Raw genomic sequence first — 16,510 nt, 5'->3', positions numbered from 1 at the left:
AGTCATGGAAAAGTTGCAAATTGATCCCTGGTTTCAGGAAGTCCAGGGGAAAATAAATACGAAGGAAAGTATTGAAGAAATAGTGAATACGCTATACGAGAAAATCGAGAAACTTAAGAAGGAATTCAGTAAAAAGCAAAAACCTTCTAAACAAAAACCGTATACTTGGTGGTCAAGAGACCTAGAAATTGAAAGGAAGAGAGTCAGAGCACTACGAAGGAGATATCAAAAGGCGAAGGGGGATATCAGAGAACAATACAAAAAGGAATACCATAAAGAACATGACACATATAAAAACATGATAGAACAGGCTAAAAACAACAGTTGGAAAACTCTCTGTACTAAGGCTACGAAAAATCCATTCATGCTACCGTAAAAAATTGCACGAAATAAAATGAAAACCAAGGTTATGTTTGGAAGCACCACAAAAGAAAATGGAGAAGTCACAGACTCTTCAGGAAACAATAGAACACATTCTAGAAAAATTATACCCTAACTGGATAGAAAACGACGAGCCAGGAGACAGTCAAATACGATCAAGCAACGACACAATAAACATTAACAGGGAGAAAATTGGTCATGGGAAACAGAAATGAGAGAATGAAACTTACCCAGTGATGACCTTCTATTTACGGAGATTGAAGTAACGCAGGTAGTAAAGAATCTTAGGAAAGATGTAACCCCCGGACCAGACAACCTAAAAACTAACATCATACAAGTGATGTATGAAAGGCACAAGACTTTCTTTGTCAATCTTTTTACTGGATGCTTAAAGCACGGACATTTTCCTCAAAGATGGAAAGAATCAAAAATTATATTGATTTTAAAAGGGAACGGAGAAGACAAATCCGAGGAAAACAAATACCGCCCAATAGCTATAAACTCGATTTTGGGAAAAATATTAGAAAAACTGATAAAAGATAGAATCTATTATTTCTTCTTTAAAAATCACCAACAAAAAAACAATTTGGATTCACCCATGGGACATCAACAACCACGGCATTGGAAGAAATAATCAAGCGAATAAACCAAGCGAAAATTGATAAGCTAAACAGCATGCTAATAGCACTAGATTTAAAAACGCATTCAATTCAAATTGGAAGAATATAAGTGTACCAATACCCTAATAAAACTGGCAGACAATATTCTACGGAAAAGGAAAATAGTCTACGAAAAAGACGGAGTAACAATTAAGAAAACACTAACATCAGGTTCCCCACAGGGATCACCTTTAAGTCCACTCTGTTGGAATATAACAATAGGCGACCTATCAGAAACTCAGCTTCAAGAAGGAGTACACATCCAAGCCTTCGCGGACAATGTGGTGTTACACATAAAGTTTCGCTCAGGAAAAAAGGTGGAGGAAATAGCTACGAAGGCACTAGCACTAATAAATCAGTGGGCGCATCAAAAAGGATTTACCCTGAATAAAGAAAAATCGGAATATATGATAATGGGAAAGCAGTACATCAGCCACGAACCCCAAATAAAAATCGGACAGGATAAAATCAAAATGGTTAACGAATAAAAATTCTAGGGGTGGTCCTGGACACAAAACTAACATTCCTCCCACATCTAAAAAACTTAAAAAGAAATGCAGACGAATTCACTTACAATTTAAGTCGTACAATAAAAGACGACAAACATACAAATAGAAACACACTGCAGGTAATATATAAAAGGGGTATAGAACGAATGGTTACATACGCCTCCCCAGCATGGTACATCCGAAAAACTATTTTTATTAAAAAATTGAAATCAATTCAAAGATTACCTTTATTATTAATAACTAAATCATTCAAAACAACATCAAATCTTTCACTCAACATATTGGCAAACATTCCACTTCTCCATTTGACAAGCGAAAAAGAAAACGAATTACACTTCATACTTAACAAAGGAAAGAACTTCACATGGCAACAGAAAGTATACACCGAAAACGAAATAATGAAGAAACACGACCGTTGGCAAGATCATCCAGCAAATAAAGTTAGCATACCGTTTGGAACAACAGTGGAAGATGTAGACTTCAAAATATACATAGACGGATCAAAGAAAGAAAAAGAAACAGGAGCAGCATTTATAATATTACAAAAGGACAACCAAATCAAAACAGTGAAAAATATAAACTTCCAGAACACAGCAGTAATTACGAGGCTCAGATCATTGCAATCCAGAAAGCAATAGAACATATCTTACCCCTACAGGCTTCCGTTAAATACCAGCTTTTTACAGACAGCCAATCCGCACTTCTGGCAATAAAAAACCCAGATAACGTAAATCCACTTATTTGTAACATCAGGAAAACCTTAAGCCAATCACAAAGCAAAGATATTAAACTGACCTACGTAAAAGCACACAGCGGGAATATAGGGAGCACATTAGCGGACGAATGCGCAAAAGAAGCGAGCAAAGGTGGAGAGGAAATATTTGTTCCCATAACAAAAACAGTTATAGCAAAAGAATTAAAGAAAAAATTAAATGACGAGTGGAATGAATTATGGAAGAAAGAAGGCAAGAATAGCTACACATTTACATGGATAAAAAATACGAATTTCATTCCGCCACATTTTCCAACTAATTACTGCACATCACAGGCAATGACAGGACATGGAAGATTTCCATTCTACTTCACACGATTCGGAATACTGCAACAAGCGACATGTTATTGTTCAAAAATAATAGAAAGTTTTGACCACTACTTACAGCAATGTCCCATCGTAACAAACGAAAGAAAAGAACAAAAAAGAATTTTAGGACAAAACCTGCAAAATAGAAAGCCAGAAATAATCAAACAAAAAGAAACAATGAAAATACTTGAAACAATGGTGGTAAATATTAACGAGGCCATCCTACAGTGCTGAAAATTGAAGCCAAAGAACTTGTAAAACTGCAAAAGACAACAAACAGTGCTTGTCATGGGAAATGGCTCAAAAGACCGACATTGGAGAGGATACCTCGGCTCTCATTTCCCATGGGCACTGAAAACTACACATATACAGAAACAACACAAGAAGAGAAAACTAACAGCTTTAACACATTATTCGAAAATCAAGAGGTTCAAAACAATCACAAAACTCCAAGATAACATTCCCTTTAATATAAATCAACCTTTTACCAAGACAATACAATCTAAAGGGATGATAACTAAGACATGGTTTATCTCATGCCATCAAAAAAAAAGAAGACTTCAAGAATCAACGGACCGGCGGACTCGGAGGCCTCGAGGCCTAGAAGAACACCGGACAAGGACGAAGAAACAACCTCCTCAAGACAAGGAGAAGATTGAAGACCACAGACATCATTACAATTAAATTTAAATTTAAAATCGCTTGACTCTACATCAACTTAATTATCATAGCTTATCAAATATTTTGTTCATTTTCAAAATAATCATTAAACGCCCGTTGACTAGCTGGCCCGTTCCCCGACTCGTGGTTTCCTGGTGGTAGTCTTCTCATCTCACTCACTTCCTCACTCTATAACTATCCAACATTCTTTCCCACCCTTCCCTTCCCTTCTCTTCTCTCTACTCAACCACACTTTCCTTCTTTCCTCCTTTTCCAATCCATCTAACCCTTCCCCTTTATCCTCATCCTATCTCTATCCCATCCCCTCCTTACCTGCGATACATTAGTGGTGCAGGTGGGCCCCCAGGCCCTTCTCACATTCTATATATGACACTATTCGAGGAAGTTAGGTTGGGAATTATCTGTCTGCTTATAGCATTACGTGGAAATTCTCTGCTTACCGTGCTCCTTGCTGGGGCGGATTTTGGGAGCGTATGGTGAGGTCAGTGAAAAACGACTTGAGGAGAGCTCTAGGGAGGTCACTTCTAGATTATGGTCAAATGAGCACGGTCTTAGCAGAAATTGAAGCCATCATTAACAGTACACCTCTGATGTATTCACATCCTGCCCCAGAGGAACCAGAAGTCTTGACAGCTGCCCAGTTCTTGCATGGCAAGTGATTGACGGCTGTTCCTGACTTACACACTGCAGCCGTGGTAACTATAGTTCCCATACTAAGCTACTTAAAACATGGATACAGCGGCAACAGATACAAAAAGACTTCTGGAATCGCTGGTACAAGGAATATTTATTACTCCTTAGAAGCGCGCATAGTAGGCCAGCGGTCGACATCACTAGTATTGCTGAAAGCAATATAGTCGTAGTGCGCGATGATGCCTCGCCCAAGTTGTGTTGGAAACTCGTACGTGTTCTGAAGAACATTACGGGAAACGGTGGCAAATTGTGCGTGCAGTCGCCTAAAGGCTAAAGCTAGCCGACGGCAAAGTAATCACGCAAGCTATACAACATTTGTGTTTCCTAGAAATGCACCTGTAGCAATTCCTAGGCCGGCAGTGTTAATAACAGTAAATATAGCGCGGACTAGAAAAAGAGGGAGACGAGAAACAGAGCGTGCCACGAGGATCTCGCTTATTTCGCCCCAATAAACGGCAGCGTTGAGACGCGCGTCTCTTCAGGCGTATTATCCTTAAAAACCGGTTCATATTAGAACGAAGTGTTCGGATTTTATACGAGGCGTCAAGTCGGGCGTTGCAAGGACGATAGTTGCGATGAGGCATGGTGGCCGTGACAATATCAAGGTGAGGCCCGTGAAGGCAGGTGTGAAATATACCGATTGCTCAAAGAATTGCCAAACACTTCTTTTCCGCTACGGAGTAAGTCGGCTCCGCCTTTGTTAGTGTATGGCTGGCATACGCTACAACATACTCACCAAAGTCGTGTTTGCGTTCAGCGAGTACGGCGCCAAGTCCGACACCACTAGCGTCCGAGTAGGCGCGTTGACATCGCAGTGACGTAGGGTGGGAGGGAACGTGAGGAGTCGGCGGAAACGTAGTACATGACTCATCGCAATTGGCATTCCAAGCCGAGAGGTCGGTGCTGCCGGCACGAAGCTGCGTCAAGTGGTAGATAACGAAGACGATGTTGGGTATGAAGCGCCGAAAATATGAACACAACCCTATGATGCGTCGACAGTCCTTTAGAGTTCTGGGCTTGGGATATTCGGCAACTGCTCAAAATGTGGTAGGATATGGTGAAATTCCTGCTTTAGAGACGACGTAGCCTAAGGTGGTAAGCTCACGGGCGCCAAAATGACATTTTTTAACGTTTAACTGCAAGCCAGCAGTAGCGAGACACTCAAGAACTTGTTGAAAGCGAGTGATGCGATATGGAAATTCAGCAGAAAATGTGTCTATGTCGTCTAAGTAGCATAGACAGTTCTGCCATATGAATCCTCTAAGAATGGTGTCCATCATCCTCTCAAAGGTAGCTGGCGCGTTGGAAAGGCCGAACGGCATTACATTGAATGCGTATAAACCGCCATGAGTGACAAAAGCTGTTTTTGGACGGTCGGCTTCAGCCATCGGCACTTACCAGTCGCCTCAGAGCAGATCCAGTGAAGATTAATATCCGGCTCCCTCAAGGCAGCCCAGCGCGTCGTCGATTCGCGGTAGGGGATGAACATCCTTTCGGGTAATATTTTTTAGCAGCGGTGGTGAACGTAAAATCTGATCGATCAGCCCTTTTTTCGCACCAGCACTACATGAGAATCCCAGGGACTATTGGATTCCTGCATCACGCTGCATTGCAGCATATCATTTACGTGATCACTTATAACGCGGCGTTCGGCCTACGATACTCGGAAGAGAGGCTGTCACAGTGGAGCATGAGGACCAGTGTCATTACAAGGAATAACCACAGACCTGCACCCCGAAGATGATTGGCCGACGCCAAAAGATCCACGAAAGTGTTAAGGCAATTGAACAAAGTGCGCGCTGGCCTTGCGCAAGCGTATTATCGATGCTGCGCAAAAAGACGTGCTGGTCAGGTGCGGCGAGTGCAGCGGCGGATGTGACGGCATTTATCGTCAATGGTTTCATATCATAGGATGCATCCTTCGGGGAGATGGCATCAAAAGTGTCCAGACGCCCAATACATTCGCCGTGTAACAGAGTGGATGAGCAGGGATGGCACGCGTAGACTGTACCGGCACCATCCGCAAGTCTAACTACAGCGAAAGCTAGTACAGTGGTGAAAACTCACGTCTAGAACGACGGAGCGTCGCACTTGGAACAGTACGAGCGATATCTACAGTTCGAAATGGGCCAGATCTGAGCATGCGGGGTGCCAATGACGTGCGTTCCTTGCAGTTTCCGTCCTTGTTTATCACTGTGGGCGGGACAGATGCCGTACCCGTCAGAAGCGCTGTCAACTGGGCCCGTATTCTCAAACGATCGGGAAAGGCGATAGTATCGCGTTTGGTGACGTAGAATCTGATGCGTTCAATAACTGAAGAAACACTTCCCTGTGACGTCATTGTTGCACTGGCAGTTGGTGTTACGAATGTCTCAAAACACAGGAGTGAGCGTACCGTACGAGCGCAGATTACCGAGTGCAGCGTTTTCGAGCGTATGCTGTCTTCTACGCAGTGGCCAGGCTTGGCTGTGGCTACTTGAAATATAGGACATGTTTAAAGTGCTTTCAACTGTTTTTAAGTGCGAATGCACTTTATAAGCGACCCTGTGTCCGCCGTCCCATAGCAACGGCGCGAGCAGAGGAGAGGAGCGTCTGTAGCAACGGCGCAGCGACGTCACGCCCCACGTGACTGCGCGCGCTCCGCCCTCCGCTCCGTCGCTGCGCGCGCCCCGCGCATTGCCTGTGGTGATGCAGGCCGGCGGCGAGACGCCGAACGAAAGCGTGCGAAGCGAGCCGAGCACCCCGAAGCCGATCTGGCGCGGGGACGCGCGATGCGCGAGCGAGCACGGGCCCTCGAATTCGATTGGCCGGACGCGCGCTTCAAGCGAGACTTCCTGGACCGCAGCTTCGGATATAGCTGCGCGGTGTGCGATCGACTGTGGTTCGACAACAACCTGAGCCCCATCTCGGGCGTGCGCAACGCCGCCAACAAGTTGAACGCGTTGCGGGTTCTTTGGAACGAGTTCGGAAGACAGATCATCATCATCAGTGAAAGTGCTTTGCACTTAAAAACGGCCAGACCTCCGTGGGTCGGCTGGCGCGTGCTCTCTCGCTGCCGTCTCCTTCGCTCGGCTCTGCAGTTTAGTCGTGCGCGCCGCCTCATAGCATCAGCCCGTGCTTCGCACTTCCTCATACTCCCCTTCGGGGAAATGCGGGTTTTTTGTGCAATTGTTTAATGGACAGTATAATATTCAAAAATGACACTTTGTGTTAAATGTATTTTTGTTGAGAGTTTAACACGACGTACTCAGTGAATTGAGCTGTAGTGTGCCGCCGCAGCGAGATCGTCTCAGCATCTCAACAAGTTGCCGGCGCGCGATAAACCGCGCGAGCAGCGCACGGTTCATGTTCCTGGAACGTTCAAACCACGACAAAACACGTGCCAGCAAATAACGAGTACTCAAAAACACCCCAAGGTGATGCTCGCTGAATGCTTCAGCGTAAAAAATGCTGCGCTCCACCAATTTAGGTGCCGGGCATTGGGCGTCCACCACAGTGGTATGAGAGGGCAGAGAGGGAGTTCAGCACGAGTGCAGTCAACGATAGCATGATGTGCGGAAAGGACGTCCCAGCCAAAGATGACGTCATGCGACGCGTGCGAGAGGACAACATATTCCGCAATACGAAATACGTCGTTGATAACACGTGCCGTGCACGTGGCGAAGGCCTAACGTGCTCTGAGCTCGCCGTCCATAATAGATCCGGAACCGGTATCGTCACTTTCTTTAGTTTGCGTCACAGTAGTTCACTTAAAACACAAACGGCTGCTCCTGTGTCGACAAGAGCCTTGGCGGCGACACCGCCTATAAGAACTGGGGTTCGTTAGGCGACTAAGCATGAGGCCATGAGATTTTTGACGACGGCGCACTTTTTCACTCAGCAATTGCGGCTCTTAGTTTTCCTCCTGCGAAGAGTTGGAACGTCGGAGCATGGGAGAAACGGAGCGGCGCCGGGAAAAATGAGATCGACGTGAGGTGATGGTGGCACGATGTGAATAAGTGTCTTATGAGTCGGCAGGAACACGGTGTGCTGGTTGCTTGATCATATAGCTGACATGGGGGACGTCCTCATGAGAATACAGACCGCGGCCATGACAATGGTGTGGAACATGGCCAGGAATACCGCAGGCATAGCAGATGAGCCTGTTGTGCGGAGTACGCCAGGGGTTGTGAGGAGGTTCAGGAGGTGAGAAGGGTGGTGCGTGAGCAGGGCGTACTGGGCGTGGCGGCGAGTAGAAGTTGGTGGCTGAGCCAGATGATGCTGGCGTCGGTCAAGCATATGAACGGGTAACTACTTCAGCGTAAGTTAGAGGCCCCGCAACTTGCGTTGATGGAACATGAGTTGAGAGAGCATCGGCAACTTTAGTCTGAATGACACGGCGGAGCGAATTATCCAGTGCCGTTGGGCTCGCGGTGACAGAAGCCACAAGGGACAGCTGGCGATCCACTTCCTCACGAACGTACTGCTTCATATGCCGCAGCAAGGCGAAATAATCAGCGCCACTGCTTCTTGCTTTAAAGGCTGAGAGTTCCGCCAAGGTCGATTCAAATAGGTCGCGAAGCTTCGGGCGCAAAACGGTTCAGAACCTATTGCCAACGACACCAGCAAGGGGAGTTATGGGTGCTGCGAGTGAAGCGCGAGTGTGTTTGGAGGGAACAAACAATAATAGCGAAAAACCAAGTTTTATTGCAGACGTAAAGCAATCTTTATGTTTTATAAATTATTTTTTCCCGAACAAAATTATGTAGGGGCAATGTGCCAAGAATGTACGACAGTCTTTAATTCTTACGAAAAACCCTTTTCTTAGCGCCCCCTGAAGAGAGGCGCACGTCATTGTCATTCAATGCAGCCCTTGCGGTGTATGGAAAGGCGCGCTCGTAAGTTCGTCTGCGGCAACACGCCCCCTCACCTGTTCTGGTGTTTCGCACTTGCATGCGTGCTGTCAATTATTGTGGTGAGAATTTGATTTTGGCGTGCGCGAAGTTGCGAGGTGCGTTTCATCGTTGGTGAACGTGTTGGCTACGGTGTTCAACGGCGCGAGGCGGCTAACATTTCACACCAAACGCTTTCCTCGGTACTCGCGGAAACGATGCGGTGTTCCAAGGATGTAATAGCAACACGTGTACGCCTGGCGAGCCCTCTCTTCTAGATAAGACACCGGGGCAACGGTTCGGAGTGGTGTGCTTGCTGGATTTTCATGGATCAGTATTCCTGCTTCCCGGTTTCCTTCGTGAACACGCGGTGCCCACTATATTTGCTGTTATCGGTGAGCAGATCGCTAAGTTATCTGTCGCGCTACAGTCACTACAGTTCGCATGTCTTGACACGTTACACGTAAGGTTAATTTATCGGAACAAAATGCAAAACATAGAGCTCGTAGTGTACGCACGTTTTGTACTTATTATGACATTTGTTGCTCATTGTGTAGGGTGTGTGAAATTTCGTTATTGTGATCATTGAATAAAACTGAAATATCATTATCTTGGCGTGACCAGGCGTCATTTCTTCTCGTTAGAACTGAAGCACACATGCAATGCGCTCTTTAAGTCCCCTGCGCATGTGCGAAACAAATAAGCAACGCTACAAACATGAGAGGTACGCTGTTGCCTACTTTATTCACACTGTGGAAGATGACACGAACGCAGAATAAAAGCTCAGAGAATAAAGTTTCCCTGGTAAAACCAAGGCGAATTGCACGACGGTACACTTAAACACCGCTGCTTAGTCACTGGTCGATATTAGTTCAGCTAGCGTTGGCTTCAAGCGCATTCGCCAAGGGCTTGCCGGCTCGCCGTAGCGCGAGTCGTTAGCGATCAGAGGCCTAAGAAAAAAACCCGCATTTCCCCGAAGGGGAGTATGAGGAAGTGCGAAGCACGGGGTGATGCTATGAGGGGGCGCGCGCGACTAAACTGCAGAGCCGAGCGAAGGAGACGGCAGCGAGAGAGCACGCGGCAGCCGACCCACGGAGGTCTGGCCGTTTTTGAGTGCAAAGCACTTTTACTGATGATGATCTGTCTTCCGAACTCGTTCCAAAGACCCGCAACGCGTTCAACTTGTTGGCGGCGTTGCGCACGCCCGAGATGGGGCTCAGGTTGTTGTCGAACCACAGTCGATCGCACACCGCGCAGCTATATCCGAAGCTGCGGTCCAGGAAGTCTCGCTTGAAGCGCGCGTCCGGCCGATCGAATTCGAGGGCCCGCGCTCGCTCACGCATCGCGCGTCCCCGCGCCAGATCGGCTTCGGGGTGCTCGGCTCGCTTCGCACGCTTTCATTCGGCGTCTCGCCGCCGGCCGGCCGGCCTTCATCACCACAGGCAATGCGCGGGGCGCGCGCAGCCACGGAGCGGAGGGCGGAGCGCGCGCAGTCACGTGGGGCGTGACGTCGCTGCGCCGTTGCTACAGACGCTCCTCTCCGCTCCTCGCGCCGTTGCTTTGGGACGGCGGATTCAGGGTCGCTAATAAAGTGCATTCGCACTTAAAATATTTTGAGGTCAAATTTCGCGCGAGTGCCAACAAAATGACGTCGCTTTTTTACCGGATACTGCGTCACATCCGCTTTATTTTTTGTTCCGCCGGAAGTGTTCCCTCCTGACATAGATGGCGCTAAGCCCCATGGGCAGCTGGTGAGCAGCCATTTTCTGAACGTATGGGCTTCTATGGAAGCTTCGCTACCATTTACATTTACCTTGGTTCCGCTGTGGGAATTCCGGCACGATAGGTAGAAAGGCGCTCTTTACGCAGCTCATGAAAGCTCTGGCATACTTCAATGACTTGCACTACTGTCTGATGGTTGGTAACAGGCGACCAGCATATGAAATGCATCGTCATCTGTGCCTTTCAAGATGTGCCCTATTTTGTCAGAATTGTTAAACCGCGCGAGAAGACGAAGACACAAGTAAGAAAACACTCAGAACACCACGAGCACAGACTGCCAACTGTGTATTTTCTGGAAAGCAAGGGACAGATATTTCAGGCAGCAACCTGTACACGTGACCAATCTTTTCAATTCCTAATGTGCCAACAAAGTTACTATAATTGCTGAATAAGAGTGTACCCCAAGATAGTAGTCAAACGCACATCGAAAACACGTGGCACCGATCTCGCTGAGCTTTCTGCATCTGAAAAAGCAATCATGTGAAAATGCATGTGAAAACCAAAACAGGCAAACAAAATGGCGGTTGTGACATAACAAATAACCTGAACAAAGGGGAAATGACGGTGACGTAACATCGCTTGATCAAAACAAAAGATTTAACAATCAAGAAATGTATCATTAAGGCACATGAACACCTAAAAGTATGGCACAATGAGATACAACAACTAACAGGATTAAAGGTGAGGGCGACAAAACTAAAAACACTCAAGTGAAAAACTAAGACCCATCCGTACTTCTGGCGCTCACCCTAATTTTGCATAGAAAACCACGAACAAACAACGGAAAAAACCCATAACAAGCGGCTTTTGCAGGGCACTCTCCAGAAAAGCAACTTCTCCTGCCGATAATGAAAGACGCGGCGTGCTAATTTATTTCTTGCCAGTTTTTATGAATTGATGCGCTTCGACAATCTCCCTTTCGGTCTAGTCTCTTGATTTAAACAAGAACTTGCTAGTTTCAAGAATAGGTCCGCATGAAATGTTTTGTCCGCCCTCATCTTTTCCTGTACATCTGTGACAATGTTGCTTCAGTACCTCCTACGTTGTTGGTTACATGCCAATGTTGTTCCTTCGACCTATCGTTAAAATACCTCCCCGTCTGCCCTACATACAAGCTTCCACTAGTCAGTGGAATGAAGTAGACCACCCCCGATATGCACTCAGTCTAATTCGTTCGGTGTCTTGTGCACTGAGGCTAATTCATACTCTTTCTTGTCACCATCGGGCATACACTACTGAGTTTACACGGATCTGAGAAGATCACTGACATGAATGAAGAGTCAAATTCCATCACGGAGTCGGCAAGCTGCGCGGCAAGCTCCGCTGCAGCGGCGAGCACCATGCGGACGGTCGAAGGTAGGCGAAGGAAGGAGCTGAGGAGAAACAGTGGCGGTGCATCGCCACTGTCTGTTTAGATTCAGCACTTCGGAATTCGTGCATTCGCAAGGTGCAGGATAGTTTTAATCTTCAAATGGGGGGGGGGGGGGGCTGTTCTCAGCCAGCTTCCCTGGGTCGGTCATCCTGTCTGTTGCTGAAACGCATCTTAAGAAGATCAAGCACCGTTGCTACTTAGATGCCGCGAAGCCCCTGGTGGGTGTCGAGAGGCCAGAAATGGTGCCGTACATGCACAAAGTCACACACAGCCTGAAAAAAGTGGCTGGCCGGTTCAACGTGCCGTTGGCGTTCTCGGACCCCCAGAAGGTCGTGCAGCTGAGCCGTCGCACCACCTGTGCGGAGGAAAATGGTGGCTGTAAGAAGAACCATGAACGATGTTTCGTTCAGTGTGCCAATAACGTCGTGTACGAGATTCCCCTGATCTGCGACAAAGTATGCATCGGCCACACGGGGCGCTACCTCAATGACCGGCTCAGGGAGCACGCAACGAATTTCATTAAGAACGAGAGAAGTCATCTTGTCGACCACTCCATGACATGCCCGAATTGTGAACCACGTTTCCGATGCGCAAAAATTGTAGGCAGAAGCAGACTAAAACGGCTCGTGAAACGTTGGAAGCGTGTCTAATCGGAAAAGCAGGTGAGGAGCGTGTCAGCGACACTTGCATTGCGCTGTGTAAATCTGAAATTGATTTTTGTTTCTGAAGATTTTTTGACGATGCGCGTGCGCAGCCTGTTGGTATATATACCTGGAGATCATCCTTCAATAAATCAGTTGTTAGTTTGCGCACGTGCTCGTCTGGTCTTCTCTTCTGTTATGTGGTGTTGCGCTTTTAACGATGGTTCCCATGTCTAAACACCAACTAGCCCAACAGTCAACTCTCTTAAAACATGAACAGGAAACTTCTTTTCTAAGACCTGTGGAAGCAGAATCACGCCTGGGATAACAAGCTGGTAGACGAAGCCCAAGCTACATGGAACACGTGGTGCTCCGAGTTGCCTGATTTCCAGGCACATATTTTGTGCTACCTGTTTCTGCACGATTGCAGCGCACAACTATCATGTGAGATGCACGTGTTTACTGATGCCAGTCCTAAAGCTTATGGGGCGTGCATCTATGTTCGGGCGCTTTCCGCTAATGGTACATGCTTCACACAGTTGCTCATCAGCCGAAGTCGCGTGGCACCGCTAAAGACGATGTCCCTTCCTCGGTTGGAGCTTATCACCTGCGTCATTCGAGCACGGCTGTCTGAGTACGTAAGGTGAGTGCCGCGTCTTCAGGCCACATTCGTTCATTTCTGGAGCGACTCGCTCGTCGCTCTACACTGGATCTGAGCCAAAACTCTAAATCGAGATTCCTTCGTCAATAACCTAGTGGCCGAGATGACGGGATGGATTGCAGCAGCGGCGATAATCCTGCCGATTTAACTCACTGTGATAACTGAAGTGGCCGTGCGTGAGGCGAAGTGGCGTAATCGTGTTGAAGTGCGTGTGAAGTGCGCGTAATCGTGTTGAAGAAGACGACGCACGAAAATCGGGGAACGTGATGGTTCGAAGTGGAAGGGGAAGAAGTGAGGCAGAGGTGACTGGAGATCGAAGAACCAGGGCGTGGGAGCAGTGACCCGTCGGGTTGCGGACTCGAGGTCTCAGCAGGCTCCCACCTGGGACCATACCAGTCGTCCTTGCGCTTCGGGCCTGGCGTGGGTGAAACGTCGCCAGGACGTTTCCGCCAGGCAAGTCCGGCATCTACGGCAGCGAGCGCCGGCCAGCGTTCGAGATGGGCAGGGCAAACGCCTTGCGGGCTCCAGGTCAACGACCTCCGCAGTGAGCCGCGTTCTTGGCTGCGGCTGTCATCGGACGCACCGTTCTACCCCAGCGTCGGCCGTCCCTTCCCAGCGTCGAGTTTGCCGCCGGTACTTGACCACCGCTTTCCTCTCCGGTGAACTCTTTCTGGTTTTTTTGTACTATGCCCTTGTGACTCTTACTCCAGCATTCCAAGCATTTGTTAATTTTTTTCTTACTTCATTTATTATTAGACCTTTCTAGTCTTTTGTAAATACATTTTTTGGTGTGATTGCATAAACGGCCTCGTTATTGTCCCGATGACGGTTAAGTCATCGTGGTTCTTTTCACACAAACACGAGCACGTCGTTTAGAGCTCTGTCTCGCCATATACAGCTCGTTACATTGGCGTCCAAGGCGACAGGACGAAGCCGTTTATTGCATTATTAGTCGCAGGAGTTAGTGCATTTCGCTAAGAGTATAGAAGACAGATCAAAGATGAGTTCGGATCTAGTGAAACTGGCATTGCGCATGGGTCTAGAAGGCGAGGAACTGGTGGCATGGTGCGAGGAACGCGAGAGGCGAATTCGTGAAGAGAGGGCTGAGGAAGTAAAGGACAGGATCGAGCAGATGGAGTTCGAAAAAGAATTGAGAAAAAAGAAGGCAGAACTTGAACAAATGAAACAGAGAACGCTGCAGTTGAGACTTAAACTGGCAGAGGTAGAAAAGAGGCCACAAGAAGGCAGAGAGTGGAAGGAGCAATTTTCATTTTTGAGCGCCAGAGAGCAGGTACTCGATGTGTGCTCCGAAGGCAGGGCCGTCACGAGCGAATCAGTTTCTCTCTTTAGTGACAGTCTTGAAGACGCCAGCCACCACACTTTATATGCAGGCTCTCTCCAAGTAGATGAAAGAGACGAGGCGGAGAGCGAGGGCGAGAATAACCGAGGACTAGCGACAGTGCTAAATATGGCTTCGCCGAACGTCTCTAAGAAGGAACAGTCTAGTCCTGTGGGAAGCAGTGCGGTGATGCGAACTGGTGCAGCACAATGCACATTTATTGAAGAGGCACATAGCCCTCTAGACAGCCCTGAAGAAAGGGCAATAGATGTTTTCACCGAGGGCACTTTCGAAGATTGTGGGGCGATCTTTATAAAGGACGCCAAGTCTTCACGCACAGTGAGGGAAACAAGTGGCATAGCAACGTGCAGGTGCCTGGTAGACAACTCTAAGGCGGCAGCCGCAGATTCTTCCTGTGTGCCACTGACAGTAGTGACCGGGGTCACAGGCATGGTCGAGGACCACACATATAGCTCGCCTCAATATAGCACGACGTTTGCTTCAGGTCAAAGTATAGAGCGTAGCGTTCCGTGTGAAGAATACGGGACGACTACTGAATCACTGACAATGGAAAGCAGCAAGAAGTTAGATGAAGGAGCATGTGACCTGTGCACGAACAGTGCGCTCCACACTGGTAGCACGAGTGTTGTGCGGGTTCCTTAAGCAAAGATAAAGCACCTAAGTTTTCTATCACATCGTGCGAGGCAGCAGCTGTTCCAGGTGAGATGCTGAAGGTATCGGATGCGTATCGGCCAAGGAAAGGTGTTAGAGCGCAGGAACGAGTCGCCCCAGAGATTCTGACGAGGTGCTCATTATCACCACTTCGTCGACGCTATTGCAGTCGCGTCCAGCTTGAGACTACATTTGATTCTAGCAATGGCCGGATGCTTGAATGGGCGAAGTTCTGTAGTGCTGTCGTTGAGAGGCACATACAGGCGCGTCGTCGAAGATCTTGTAAAGCGTTTCCACAGTTTTTCTTTCCTGGACGGATAAAAACAACCTCTCGCCTTGTTTGGGACGCTATAACTTGAGCGTCGAGTTCAAATTACCGGTTGCTCTTTTTGGGATTTTGACCGCAGACAACGGAGTTGTATTTCTTGTAAATATGTGAGGTTGTAACATAAGCTTTAACGGAAGTGTATTGCAACTGGTTTACACTTTGTCTACAATGTATATTTCTGAATCATGTGGTTTATTCACCAGCAGAAAACAGATAGTCATAGTTCCATAGCTGACTACAGGGTTTTTTTTGGTGTGAGGGTGTGTGAACATTTATTGAGGACATCTATCAGCTGTATTCACTGGTGCGGTGCAGTGGTCTTGTGCGGACAAGTGGTGATTGCGACTACGACGTAGCTACAAAGTTTTTTTTTCAAAAAAAAAAACTTTTCCCGAAGGAGGGGCATGTGTGATAACTGAAGTGGCCGTGCGTGAGGCGAAGTGGCGTAATCGTGTTGAAGTGCGCACCACAGAGGCCATCGAAGAAGACGACGCACGAAAATCGGGGAACGTGATGGTTCGAAGTGGAAGGGGAAGAAGTGAGGCAGAGGTGACTGGAGGTCGAAGAACCAGGGCGTGGGAGCAGTGACCCGTCGGGTTGCGAACTCGAGGTCTCAGCAGGCTCCCACCTGGGACCATACCAGTCGTCCTTGTGCTTCGGGCCTGGCGTGGGTGAAACGTCGCCAGGACGTTTCCGCCAGGCAAGTCCGGCATCTACGGCAGCGAGCGCCGGCCAGCGTTCGACATGGGCAGGGCAAACGCCTTGCGGGCTCCAGGTCAACGACCTCCGCAGTGAGCCGCGTTCTTGGCTGCGGCTGTCATCGGACGCACCGTTCTACCC

The sequence above is a fragment of the Rhipicephalus sanguineus genome, chromosome 3, assembly GCF_013339695.2.
Source record: "Rhipicephalus sanguineus isolate Rsan-2018 chromosome 3, BIME_Rsan_1.4, whole genome shotgun sequence".
Classification (NCBI taxonomy): Eukaryota; Metazoa; Arthropoda; class Arachnida; order Ixodida; family Ixodidae; genus Rhipicephalus; species Rhipicephalus sanguineus.
Note: the sequence above shows the minus strand (reverse complement) of the source record.